Source organism: Paramormyrops kingsleyae, chromosome 15 (genome assembly GCF_048594095.1).
Source record: "Paramormyrops kingsleyae isolate MSU_618 chromosome 15, PKINGS_0.4, whole genome shotgun sequence".
NCBI lineage: Eukaryota > Metazoa > Chordata > Actinopteri > Osteoglossiformes > Mormyridae > Paramormyrops > Paramormyrops kingsleyae.
Genome location: NC_132811.1, coordinates 15729953 through 15743516, shown reverse-complemented (window position 1 = coordinate 15743516; position 13564 = coordinate 15729953).

Genomic DNA, 13564 nt, shown 5'->3' with positions numbered 1-13564 from the left:
AATTTCCTAGCTTGTACGGTTACTTGCAATGCTAAATTTAATGCAGTTGCGTAACTCCACTGAATACATATTAGATTCACTGCACCATGTTTGACTTGAAAAATAAATGAATATTTGGTTTATTATTCTGGACTGGACTGGCTTTTAATGAGCCAATTTCTGACACTGGAAATATTTAATATTTATTATTTTTTAATATTGAAAGTAGTCTACATGGTCTTCTTTTATTAATCTTTTTCTTAATATTAGCCATTGAGATTTCATTTTGGTCTACAGTGTGGTCATGCAACCTAATGTCCACTCAGTAATTTTAAAAGAAATTATTCCTTTTTTTGCAATTGCTTTAAAACCGTTTTCCACTATGGGACTAGTCTTATCATTGTAATAAATATTAATATGCATGCATGGCTTCTGTGGACTCATTTTTCCAAATAATATCTCAGTTTAATAATACCTGTATCAGTGATTTTCAGGTCTGGTCCTCGACTTTTGTTCTGGCCACACACTTAATTAAGGTTAGATCGACTTCCTACACAATAGCAGACTAACGAGCCCGTGCCATTCAGTTACTTATTTATTCAGAGGCTAATAGCTGTTAGGTAGTATTTAAGTAAATGATCATTATTCAAATGACAAAGTAGTATTTTCTGAGGGCCAATACATTTTATTGCACTTATCAGTAAAAACGAACCTCCACAACTAATCTGAAAAGCATACAAAGCAGCTCAAATAATAGTGAGAATTCAGCTGGCAAGTTAGCTATGCTGAATTAATTACAAGTTCATTTGGAAGATCTGCCCGCATACACAAGGGCATCCCCAACACAGGACTGACAATTATATTACTGCTCTGGCAACACCACTTGCAGCAGAAGCAATGGTAAGCCTTGGTATACTTCTCTAGCAATTTTGATATTTTTCTGCTTATGTATATGATGCCACCATTAACGGTGCAGAACATTTTTACATTAATAACTTGTGTTTTTGACAAACTGAGTGTCATGTAAGTAATAGCTGTCCTATAGCTTTTCTGTCTTCTACCTTCAGGATGTCCACTTTCAAGATCAGTGACTAAATGATTTACCTTCCTTCTGTGGATTATCAAAGGATGCAGAGGAACATCATGCCCATTGTACACGTTCTGTGGCATTAATGACTGTTTAAGCTTTTCAAATAAAGGATATCTAAATCAGGCTGAATTCAACAGCTTCAGGTCACCTACAGTAGCATAGACTCAAGAGTTTGCTGAATCTTCTCTTTGCTCACGTAATTTGCACACACTGAAGCTGACTGTTGCAGCGCCCTATCATTATTCCATTATGTGATATGTCCCTTGTAGTTGCCAACCTGAATATATGGGCACTTATGTGGTACTCAGGTTTCCTTCTGCAATCCAAAAACATGTGGTTAGTCAAACCGGTGTCACTAAACTCTCCATAATGGGTGACTGTGTGGCCTACAATTGACTGGCACCCTGTCACAGGTGTCTTCTATCTAGTCAACTGTACTTCCCAAGATACACTCCAAGTTCACGGTGACCTTAGACCAGCAATTATGGAAGACAGATGGATCGATGTAACGTCACTAGCAAGCTAACGCTGTTTTTATTAACGGTATTATGGCAGTCCAGAAGGTCTGCTTTTGGCTCATTATCTTAATTCATTAACTGACTTATTGTTGGCCTATTGTTCAACAACTAAACCACACATTCCCATTTTAAAGAAACTGTCTGCCAATATTTTTGCAAAGCTGCTGTTGAGTACTCTGCCAAAGTCAGCTACCATATAAACACAATTTCTGGACAATTTCAAAGCCACTATTCATTGAAAGTTTACAGCCATTTTCAGGATGCAAATGAGGCAGAAGTGGGATTATTTTTGCCGACGACATTTCAACTGTTTTCTTCATTCTGCTAAAACACAGATGGCGTATTTTCCTTGTCATGTTGGTGCCTCCGTCTCATTTTGCCTTTGCATTGGATGTATTACTTTAATTGGTACTAGTGACAATCACCGTGCTGATGAAAGTTTTCCCTGACAGGGTCTTGTCTGTTTTGTTTGTAAATTTATTAATAGTAACAATGCTCAACAAGTCAGGACTGGAAAACTGGAGAAGGCTATTTACTAGTGGTATTTATTGTCAAACGGGGGAAAGGACATTTGGCTTGTCAAAGCCTGATGCATTTAGTATAGTAAGTTGAGTTTATTAAAAAGGTTTTTGGAGTAAAATTTATATCTAGTAGAAGAGAATTTATTTAGCTTTTATGTTTAATACTTTACTTAAGGCGTTGTTTTTAGTAATTTTTAAAAACTTTCATAATGCATTATAATGCATTAATAAAGCATCATAAACATGGTTGCAAATATTTATAAAAAAAAGCCATTACACATTATAGCCATTATTATTATGCATTATGTTGGCCTTATGAAGCTCTCTTCTATATTGATACCTGATAAATGCAGTACAAAGCATCCAAAATGCTTATACAGACCATTATAATGCATTATGAAGGTATCTATAGTGCATTATAGATGAGAGCTTCATAAAACAGATATGATTATAATGCTTTATTATTTTTTATGTGTTTATAACACCATAAGTGTTACCCATGTTTATATATTATATAATGTGTTCTTATTTGCTCTTGTCTGAATCTATATTAAAAATAGTTGTTTTTTTTAATCAAATCCACGAGATGACATTAAAAGTCATGACTTGCCATAGGAGATGGGATCCTCATGGCTTTGTGTGCAGATATATACTGTTATTGTGCATAGCTGTTGAGTTATAGTCATTTCACAGTTGAAATGTCACTAAACAAGAAGATGACCACAAAGGCCACATGCCGCTGGATTCCGCTTAACGTTTTATGACTGAATATCCTATGCCTTGTGATCTAAGTGATGAAAGACATCTCCTGAAAGACACAAATTTTAATTGCATAATCATCAAAGAAATCCTGCTTTTCTTTGAGGGGCTGTACAAAACTCACATTCCAGAAGCTTATAATACCTGCAGACTTGATTCTCAACTCTGATTAAGAATTTATATGTCTCAGTATATCTGTTTTGTGTATTGTTGTGCCCACTGTGACACCATTATAGATCTAACTCCTGAATAGACTCGGCTCCCAGTGGTACCCACTTCTTTGCTGGCAAAGACTGATTGATTATGACATCTCTATGATAGATGGGAGTCCAGTGAAAAGAGAGTTAGCTGACAAGGAGGCGGAGTGTTGTAAGTCTTGTATGCCCAGTGGCATTATTTAGCTATTTCCTTGCTTTGACTCTCGTCGTGTCAATTTTCTGTTGCTCAAATCTCAAAAGTAACCGGTAGCCTGGTTTTGTAATAGTTAAATGTATTTAAAATTAAAACATGCAACTCCAGAGAAGAAAATAAATATTGATATCTGTGATAGTACAGCTGATAAACATGATAATAGAATGGAAGAGTATTTAATATAAATATATAAATTTCACAAGGACAGTCCAGTTTAATTCCCAGGCAGTATGGTGGTTCAGTGAGGTCTGTGTCAGCATCACATCTCCAAGTTTCTGGGTTTGCTCATCATCCCCAGCTGCATGCTCTACTTGTGCGTGTGGGTTTCCTCCCGTGGTCCAAAAACATTTTGCAATCAGGTGATTTGGTGTCTCTGTATTGCAAACAGTGTGTACAGCCTGTGATGGACTGGCGTCCTGATATCTATGTCACCCACCGCAAGCTCTGGCTTCCTGGAAATAGGCATCAGCTTCATTGTCACCATGTACTGGACAAGCTGTTATGGATAATGGGTGGACGAGCACATGGGCACAATCAGCACTATTTCATTGTTTAATATAGTTTTGAATGGACCACTTGGTTTATTCTGTTGCTGGTAATGGTGAATAGTTGTGTTAATTAACACCTGGTATTATTTGATTTTGTGCCAGACCTAAGGCATGTGGAGACATTTGGTTCTGTTATAAGACTAAAAAGTTAGCAATAAACACTTTGGTCTTGTTCTTATTTCAGTCTATATTTTCCAATGAAAGTGACATTTTTATTCTGCTCGTATGAATATTACTGATGTAATTGAAGAGAAATATCTTTCCAATGGACCCTATAACAGAATTCAGCTCATACCAGAAGCACGCAAATTACTATGCAATTACTATTTTACTTATTAGCTCCTTCCTTAGTGAAAGTGAAAGCAGACAATAAATAATCATGAATAATAACATTTTATTAATTACAAATTCCTTCAGTTGTGTTTTTAGTGGGATAGAATGGGAGAGTCTTTTCCCCAGTAAGTCTGCTGTAGAGGAAGATGATTCAGTTAGCAGTTAGCATAAACCATTACAATTTTCTAATGAAACACTTGGTGAAGACACTGAGAGCTTACTGGTCCAGTGGTGGACCAGAAACCAATAATTTGTTTAGGGTTTTTAAATTTATTTATATATTTATATATTTACTTATTTCCTGTGGATATTAGTTTTAAAACATTTTTATGATGATAATTTTTTAATTTACTTTTGGAATGTTTTCATGGTTCTGCTTAATGGTAGATTACTCTGTTTTTTAGATGTTTATTATTTTTTGTGTGCCAAATGTCTTATTGTTGGTTACACAATCTGTCTCTATTTGTAGTTTTTGGACCCTAATCGAGAAGTCCCCTGCCCCCCCCCCCCCCCCACAATAAGTCAGTAGTGTATCCAAATTCTAACAAAAGAGGCAGGCGGATGTAAATTAAAAACTGGGCAAAAATTCAGATGGGTTAAGGAAAAATCGGCATTCAGTTACTCTTATGCTGCATGTTATCTTCTAATACCCATTCCATCACTGAAAAAAGCAGGATTGTGCTGTATAGATGGGACTCTCGGCCTGCTCTGTGTGATAATTTTGTATAGGATTTAGCATTTGAACGACAAGGGTTTGCCTTAGTCAGAGCTGCCGGGGCACCTGATGAGTCACTCAGAGAGGGCCTGTGCCTTTCAGCATGTCAGCACTGCTGCATTAGCATTACACTGCTTTGTAATTGTTGCTCTCCTGATTTGACCATAAATTGAGAGCTATTTAATTTTTGTAGAATTTTCCGTCCGTTATTTATTTATTTTAAACTGTCCCTTTTTAACTTGAAGCCACCATAACCATAGCAACCTAGAAACTGGAATCTCTGATTATGGGTTTTAGGTAATAAATGCACACACCCGAATTGTCGTTCCTGTTCTTCAGAACCACAGCAATTTGCGGAAATATCTCCCAGCCTATGGGCCGCAGCTCAGGTTTGTGTCCAGATTTTGGAAATCTTCGTATCATTGTTATGACATCTAGCTCACATAAAAATGCTAAATCAAAGTACTGTGCATCACTGATGGCTGCTGGAGGCTGCAAGAAGATTATATACTTGAAGAATATTAAATATGACTGTAATAACTTGCACGTTTATACTTAAAAAAATGAAATCTTATGGACGTTGTTGTGAGGGAACACATTGCAATTGTTTATGATAACAGGAAAACCATGATTTATTGGCAGAAGCAATTATAAATAAATGCTCGATTTCTTAAAAAAAAAAAGGATAAACATGAATTTTAAAGAAACACAGTCAAGGCTACATACTCTAAGAAACAGCAGAGGATATTTAGGAGAAAGTATAAGTATGTTTGGAAACTAACTGCCGGCACATTGATCTCTTTATTTAAGTATCTGAGGATAAGAATTGCCTTTTCACAATGAATATTAAGACATCTACTGACACTGATTAGTCAGTGGCCACTTTTAAAGATCACTATGTAGTAAAGTGTACTAACCTTATTAAATGTACCGTCATGGTAGTCAGGAGCATAGCTAGAAATTCTGGGCCCCCCCACTTTCAAGATGAAGAAAGGGAGGGGGATTCCATAGTAGAGTTTTCCCCACCATATACATAATATTTTTTTCAGGGGTCCCTATAAAGTAGGTAAATAGATCTTTACTCATTGTCACATTTCAAGAACGCAATAAACAAATATTCTCACTGACACATGGAATTGTTTCCAAACTGATGAATATTTTGCTTTCTGTTCATTGCTCTGCCATGTATACTTATAGGTTGCTGTTTGTTGATCCTTGTGGTTGTATTGTCTTTGGCTTGTTTGTTACTACGTGTGTGTTATGACCCTTGTTTTGTCTGCCTTTTGCCAGGCCGCCGTTGTAAATAAGAAATTGTTCTTAATGACTTTCCTATTTAAAAGTTTCATTTAAAAAAATGCTGGGTCCCCTGAATCTGCCAGGGTAACCTAGCCCTCTTGTTGTCCCTGATGGCAGCCAAATACTTAGGCTAGTGTGGCACAGGCTTGTGGCAGTAATCACAGTATCTCCGAGGTATATTAATTCCTCATCAGAATGAATAAAAAACTTAGGTCATTCGCATTTTGTTAAAACAGAGCAGCGCATGATGAATTGACTTTGGAATTGAATTTTATTCTTAACTCTCTGGAATTATCATTCTGCCTACATTGGAATTCTATTCATTTTCTTCAGGGGTGAGTTTCCCGACGCCTTCTTGACGCTACGTCGTTCCTAAGTTCTATCTTTTAACACAGAATTTAAGAATGACGTAGCAATGAGAAAGCGTCGGGAAACTCACCCCAGAAAAGCATTCATATATTTCTTCCCTTTTTAATCTGTTTTCAAGACAGAATTATCAGACCTTTCTTATAACACAAGATTTGTGGGGTTAAACTCTATGAATGAAAATGCTGAGAGGGATGAAACTGCTGGACAGATGAGGCTGGGCGATTGGTAGAATGGTGCTTTAACAACTATTTAGAGCACAGTGTAGAGGGAAGAAAGAGCTTATTGACTTCTGAAAAACACATTAGAACCGTTAGTGATGAACAGCTAGCTTGCTCAATGGGAACGGTGTGCCAGTTCCTGAAATAACATTCAAACCATAAACGTGATGAGAGATGAAGCACATGAAGGGTCGACTGCTTTAAATTATTGGGATTATTGAGAAAGGTGGTGATACAGTTGAATGAGGCTGTAACAGAAAGTATCAGTGTGACAAGGCAAGAAATTTCTGCTGGGAAAGAATGGCTATAGTGTATCTCCTATGATAATTTGATGTTCATTGTCAGTGTCTAAATTCCATCCATACATCGGTCAATCGGTCCATCCATCCATCCTCTGTATCTACTTGTCCTATTTTCGGTCGCAAAGGGTCCGGAGTCTATCCCAGAAGCTATGGGTGCAGGGAACAACCCTGCCTTGGGGCACCAACCTTTCTCAGGGCACATTCACACACTGGCACCTAAAGGCAATTTGTTAAATCCGATTCACCTTTGCATGTTTTTGGATTGCAGGGGGAAACCAGAGCAGCCAGAGAAATCGCCATGACGACATGGGGAGCAGATACAAACTCCACAGAGATTCGAACCCTGGTCCCAGAGATGTGAAACACCATCAACCACTGCGTCACCTAATGTCTACATTTTTAAAAAAGTTTTATTAAATTTTATGTTACTTATGTTTGATGTTTGTTGAATTCTTCATATTTATATTTATAGTTTATGGTTTGTTTCTCCATATAATTCTACATCATAATGAACACCAAGACAATTTCTGATAAACTTTTACAGTGAAGAACAATGTCTTTTTGTTTTCTTTTTATTACCACAAATTTTAAATTCCTGTTCATTACCATTTTATGTCTCTTGTTATTTCAAGTTTTATCTGAATATGGAAAACATTATGTGCTGTAAGCTAAGTCTGTTGTGTATAAAATCTGCTGCTATCCATCCATCTATCCATCCATCTATCCATCTATCCATCCATCCTCCATAATGACTTTCCCTGTGCAGGGTCATGGCGCTTATCCCTGGAAGCACAGGACACAGGGCTGATAGGATTCCAGTCTATCGAATAAATCTGCTATTATGTTTCATATTACTTCCTGATTATTATTGTCCATGCATTACGGAAGAAGCAGGGAATCCCATTCGGAGCGATAGGGCCCTAAACCTCATCCACGTCTCGAGGCAAATAATCAGAGCGATGAGGCGTAAAACAGCATCGCAGGCGATAAATGGCTACAGAGGACACATCATGTATGGGCATGACGAGTCACTGATGGGGACTGACAGAAGTGTAAATATGTTTTGCACATCCTACCCCCTAACGGGAACCTTTTTTAAACATCAGCAGAGACCTAAGCACCGTATGAGCGCTGCACAGCTGCAGCGTGAATGCAAAAATGGGCTCGTTTCACAGCACTTTGGCTCGTTTCAGCCCCTGCCTCCTGATTAATGTTTTGCATCTCCTCTTAGAGGAAAGGATCGAGGCGGAGTGGATGTGGCTGCTCACTGCCATGAATAGCAGTCTCCCTCCCTCCCCTCCCTCCCCTCACAAGCATTTAGTCGCACCCCCACTATGCAACACGGGGGCCATGAAAGGAGGCAGTACAAGGCAACAGATCCGTCAGCACAGCATCTATGATTAAGTTCCAGTTTGCTCAAGGGAGTTTTACTTACACAAAAATGTTCTGAGGGAAGAAAGATAAATGATTGGTTCAGAGCGATAACCAATCAGATTGTAGAGGCGGTGGATCCAAGCTACTTGAGGAGACAGGGCCAACCAATCAGGTGTCTTGGTTCCGCTTCTTGTAGTAGCTTGGTTATGTCTCTGAGTCAATCATTTTTTCTTTCTGCCCTCAGAACATTTTTGTGTAAATAAAGCACCCACAAGATTCCAGCTTAACTTAACCTCTTCTTCCCCTCATTCTCCGACATCTCCTTCCCTTATGTCCTGATTTTATGCATCTCTCCCCAAAAATACACATTCTGCCACATCTTATGCATGCCTTTACCAATGGGCTTATTCCTATCATGTTTTCCAGGTGAATGTCTCTAGGGTTCATTCCTACACCTGGCCGACATCTTTTCCAGGCATGAAAATACGGGAAGGGTGGTAATTGAGTTGACGAACAAGGTGACTCAAATTAGCGAATAAGGTTTGTTTGTGCCAGTTTTGAATGCCATGAGGAGGGAGTATATTTGGCCATTTCTACATATCCTGCATCACTTCAAGTTCGCTTGAACTGGATGCAAACTGGTAGGCAGATGACAATTATATATGACTAATCTCAAGTATTTCTTGGTTTAGCTTTAATACTAGGATGTGTGATAAAAGTCATGAGACTATCCAATCACTAATGGACTTTGGATCAAACATTTGTGGAAAAAAAGCTTTTTTTAGTAATCATGGATATCATATTTTTTAGACAAATCAATTTCCAGGAACTTGAAACACCGTACTGTGTTAAGTACATACTCTTTAATGGTAGCCGTTATAAATAATAATTCTGAGTCAGTTGTCATGGTGATTTGGAAAAGATTTTGTGGGTATATATAACTGGATCCATAAATATGTGCATAAAGGATTTGACAGTGACTTCTGCTTTAGCTGAATGCTTCTTTACAGTCTGTTATGACAGGAACACACGACATAAAAAAAATGGAAAAATGGCACAGAGGTTTTGAAATCCCATAACCCAAAATCTCACAAGTGAATTAACAATACGCTGTCATAAAACATACTGAAACAAAAGCAAGAAGACCCTAAATTATCTATCTATCTATCTATCTATCTATCTATCTATCTATCTATCTATCTATCTATCTATCTAAGATATCCATGGCTTTTTCCATTTGCTTCATCATATGTTCATAGCGCAGTTTAACTACAGTACTGTAAGACAGTAATTTGGTCTGTTGTTAGTTGTGCAGTTTCCTATTGATGAGGGGTGATGTAGCTCAGTGGCTCTGACCCTGTGATCGCAAGGTTGCCAGTTTGAATCCCATGCTTGGCAGACCTGCCGCTGTGCCTCTGAACAAGATTCCCCCCCCCCCCCATGAAAAATGCTCCAGAGGTGCCGGCTAAACAGCTGACCCTGATCTCTGACCCCCCGTTTCACTTTCATCTGTATCTGTGTGCTTATGTTGCAATGGAGAGTTAGGATAAGCAGCGACGTAACAGAGAGTTTGATATTTGGGGGGGGGGGGCAACTTGATAATTTAACAACAAAGGTCTATTTATTGGAGTGGGATAAATAACACCCCCACCCCATCCCTGAGTATAAGATAAGATATGCAATAGAAAGCATCACTTCATTCCATGATAATGTTTTCCAGAATAATTATGGGATATATAAGTCTGTATCTACAGATACCCCCACTGAGTTAACACATTGTCACAGAATGGCTTCCTGCAGCTAAATCCCCACCCATTGATCCAGCTGTATCTGCACAACCGGTCTCATACTGGAGTGGCCACATGGAAGCACATCTCACTTTGTTCCTCAAAAAGGCGCTCGTGTGTCATTGCACCGCCGGAGGTATTAGTGCCCGGAACATTCTTCCCTCTCCAGGCCTTACTGAGATTTCTGTGTCGCACGTTTTCCACCCTGCTTTCTGCAGCTCGCACGCAAACGATGCCGTCCATGGTACAAGCAGCAAGAAATCCGTGTTATTGTATCACCGAGAGCGTTGCGCTGCAGTGTAATTACATTATAATTTATGCAGAGATTCAGCGCAGAGCACAAAATGCCAGTAACATTATGACTTTGAATAGTGATGAATAGCAAGGTAATTTAAAAAATTATGAACCTGTAGGCATAAAAAAATTAACAGTAATTGAAAGAAAGGGTCATTGCATTGAATTTGAGTTTACTGCCAATATTTAAAGGCAATTTAATATTAAGCAATTTTTCTTCCTAGAAAAAGAAATCTGAAGTTGATTAAGTTAATTATGGTCTTATTTTACTGCCTTTTGCTACTACAATATGACACATGAAATTGTTTTAGGACAACTGTAATAGAGGCAAATGCAAAGGACACATTAAGGTTGTAATGGCATCCCATACAGGGTGAACGCCAGACTGGGAAAAGATTCAGGCCCCTCCTAGACCCAGACCAGGATGAGTTCACAGAAGATTGACAGATGGATTTTGAGCTTCACAAACATTTAAATGTTTATTAGTTTTAAAATGAAATTTAGCACCAGATGCAAGAAATATCGATATCTGCGGGACGTGTAAGTTTTCCTGATTCTGATAATAGAATGCACAAGCTATAGTGTATGGTTCGGATTTGGATGTGATTCTATTAACTGCACGATAAGCTGAATACTTCATATACTGTACCATTCCATACAAAACATTTAAACACTTACAAAACTGATTTTAATTTCTTGTGTGGTATCCACTTATGAATGAACTCTTGTGGATGAATTTTTAGTAGCTTACGCATTGCGTGATGTCACACTATGCAGGACAGAAGACTCGAGGGCAGGCGTTTGAGCAAAACAAAAGGGTTATATTAGCACAAAGCTAATCAGACAGAGACTGACAAGACACAGAATGGCAAGGGATCCAGGCAAGAGGGTTAGAACTGGGACAGACACAGGCAGACTGAAGTGACATTAATGACCAGACTAACGATGATGGGACAACAGGCATTTAAATACATAAGCTAATGAGAAGTATCCGGGGTAACCAACACCAGGTGGGACCCATCGGCCATACAGTACGAGGGAGGAGGCAGGAGGGCCAGGCAGACGTGGTGAACAGGACATGCCGCATAAACAATACGTAGTAAGGTTATCGGGACATTAGCATGTTATAGTAAGATGCTGTGCATGTTGAGTTTTTTTGTGCTCTTGGTTTAAAAATGAGAGTGTATGACTATGAGTTTTTTTTTTTTTTAAATCTATAGCTGAAAAGCAAGTATCCATTATCCCCCTCTTTCTGCTGCTGAAGCGTACGTACTGGTCCCCTTTTAGCACAGCAAGACGCTTCAATGTCTGTGCCCCTCCCCCCCACCCCCGACTCTGTTTCACTGTATCTCTGAGATGTTGGACAGTGTACACTCCAGGAGCCCCGATGGCCAATATCACTGCTAACGGGTACAGTGACTCGTACAGATGGTTACTGCATTTGTACAGTAAGTGTCTATTACCCAGCAAACTGGTTACTGTGCACAAAAATCCGGACTATACAAAATCAAATTAAATACTTTAAACTTTAATTTAAAAATAAATTATGCATTATGCAATTAATATTACAATACAATGGTAGACTTAAACTACATATGCACAACCAGGATTCTATACGTATTTTTTTTCTATTGCATTTTAATACTTTCCCAAATATTTACAGGCAAAACTCTACATCATTGCAAAGCCAATAATGACCAGCAAAGTAAGTTACTGATACATATGCAAGGCTGGGCTGAGCTACGAGGGAGCAGCTGAGACTGACGGCAAGCACAGGCACATTCTCAAATAATATAATCTTCACACTGCAATCCTACTTCATTTTCTATTAAATAGCGCAAAAACAGCCATGTCAGAATGTACGAACCAACGAAACCAACAAAAAAGATAAATATGGGCGGGGACTCTTTGGAGGAGAAGAATCACTGTTAAAAATAAGACTGTTTGAGAAATGCAACTAGAGAACTCCTTGGTGTCAATTCTTCTGTTTAACAAACACTGGGAAAATTTTCTCTCTGTTGTTGTTTGATGTGTTGGTCAGTGTTCCGATTAAAATTTTTAATTAGGTTTTGCAACTATTTAGCAAATTCAAACAACATGAGTTTCACTGGAGTGTGTGTTTCATCCCAGATTGATATGTTAGTCATGTGCACATTTTAAATTTTCCCTTTTTGTCCAGAATATATCCCAAAAAACAGCCCCCTGTACAACATCTCTAAAATCCTTTAAGTTGTAAATAGATGGCTGAGAGCTTAAGATTTAATCTTTTTCATCTCTGTAATGTCTTTACTGTGTAAAGCACATTCATTTAAGCTTAGTGTGAAAGAAAAATATGTCATGCTGAACTGTTACCTTGGAGTTTATATAATTCCCTATTCTGTACTGTATGTCCATACAGAAGGCACTTAAATGTCCAGGGATAATCCATGTCTTTCGCACTAATGTTTTTTCCCCCAGAAATTAAAATTCAGTGCATTATTCAAAACACTTTTTTGACAGTAAAATGAAAATCATTTGCCATTATATTTATTGCAGTTACATTAAAATTTAAAGGTATATTTAGTCATTTCATTTGGGCTTAAGTATATGTGTATTGTATCCATTGTATTTTTACAAATACAATTTAAAAATAATTTAAGCAGATAGCACCGAAAGAGTGAATGTGGAGTTAAAGGGCACAGATGTTTATATAATGAAGTGGCAGTTAATTTTGACGCAAGACATATCCGCTGCAAGATTGCAAACGGTAACATGTTGCTCAGGGGAATCGTGACTTTGTCGGGGTACAGGTAAGGGGTTTAGAAAAAGGTAAGGGGTGAACTAACAGGAGTTTCGGGAACTAAACAGGTTGTGGAACAGGCTACTGCCTGGTCCGGGCAAATGATGTGGGGCAAACAAAAATGATCAGTAGCTTATGATTGGTATTAAGGTAAAGATGAAGGGAAGCTGACCTTCCCTCACCTCGGGTTGTCCATTCCCCTCTAGAGGACGGTAATATTTCTGAGGGCGTTGAATATGTCACTATATTCATTGCCTTGACTGAATGAGGC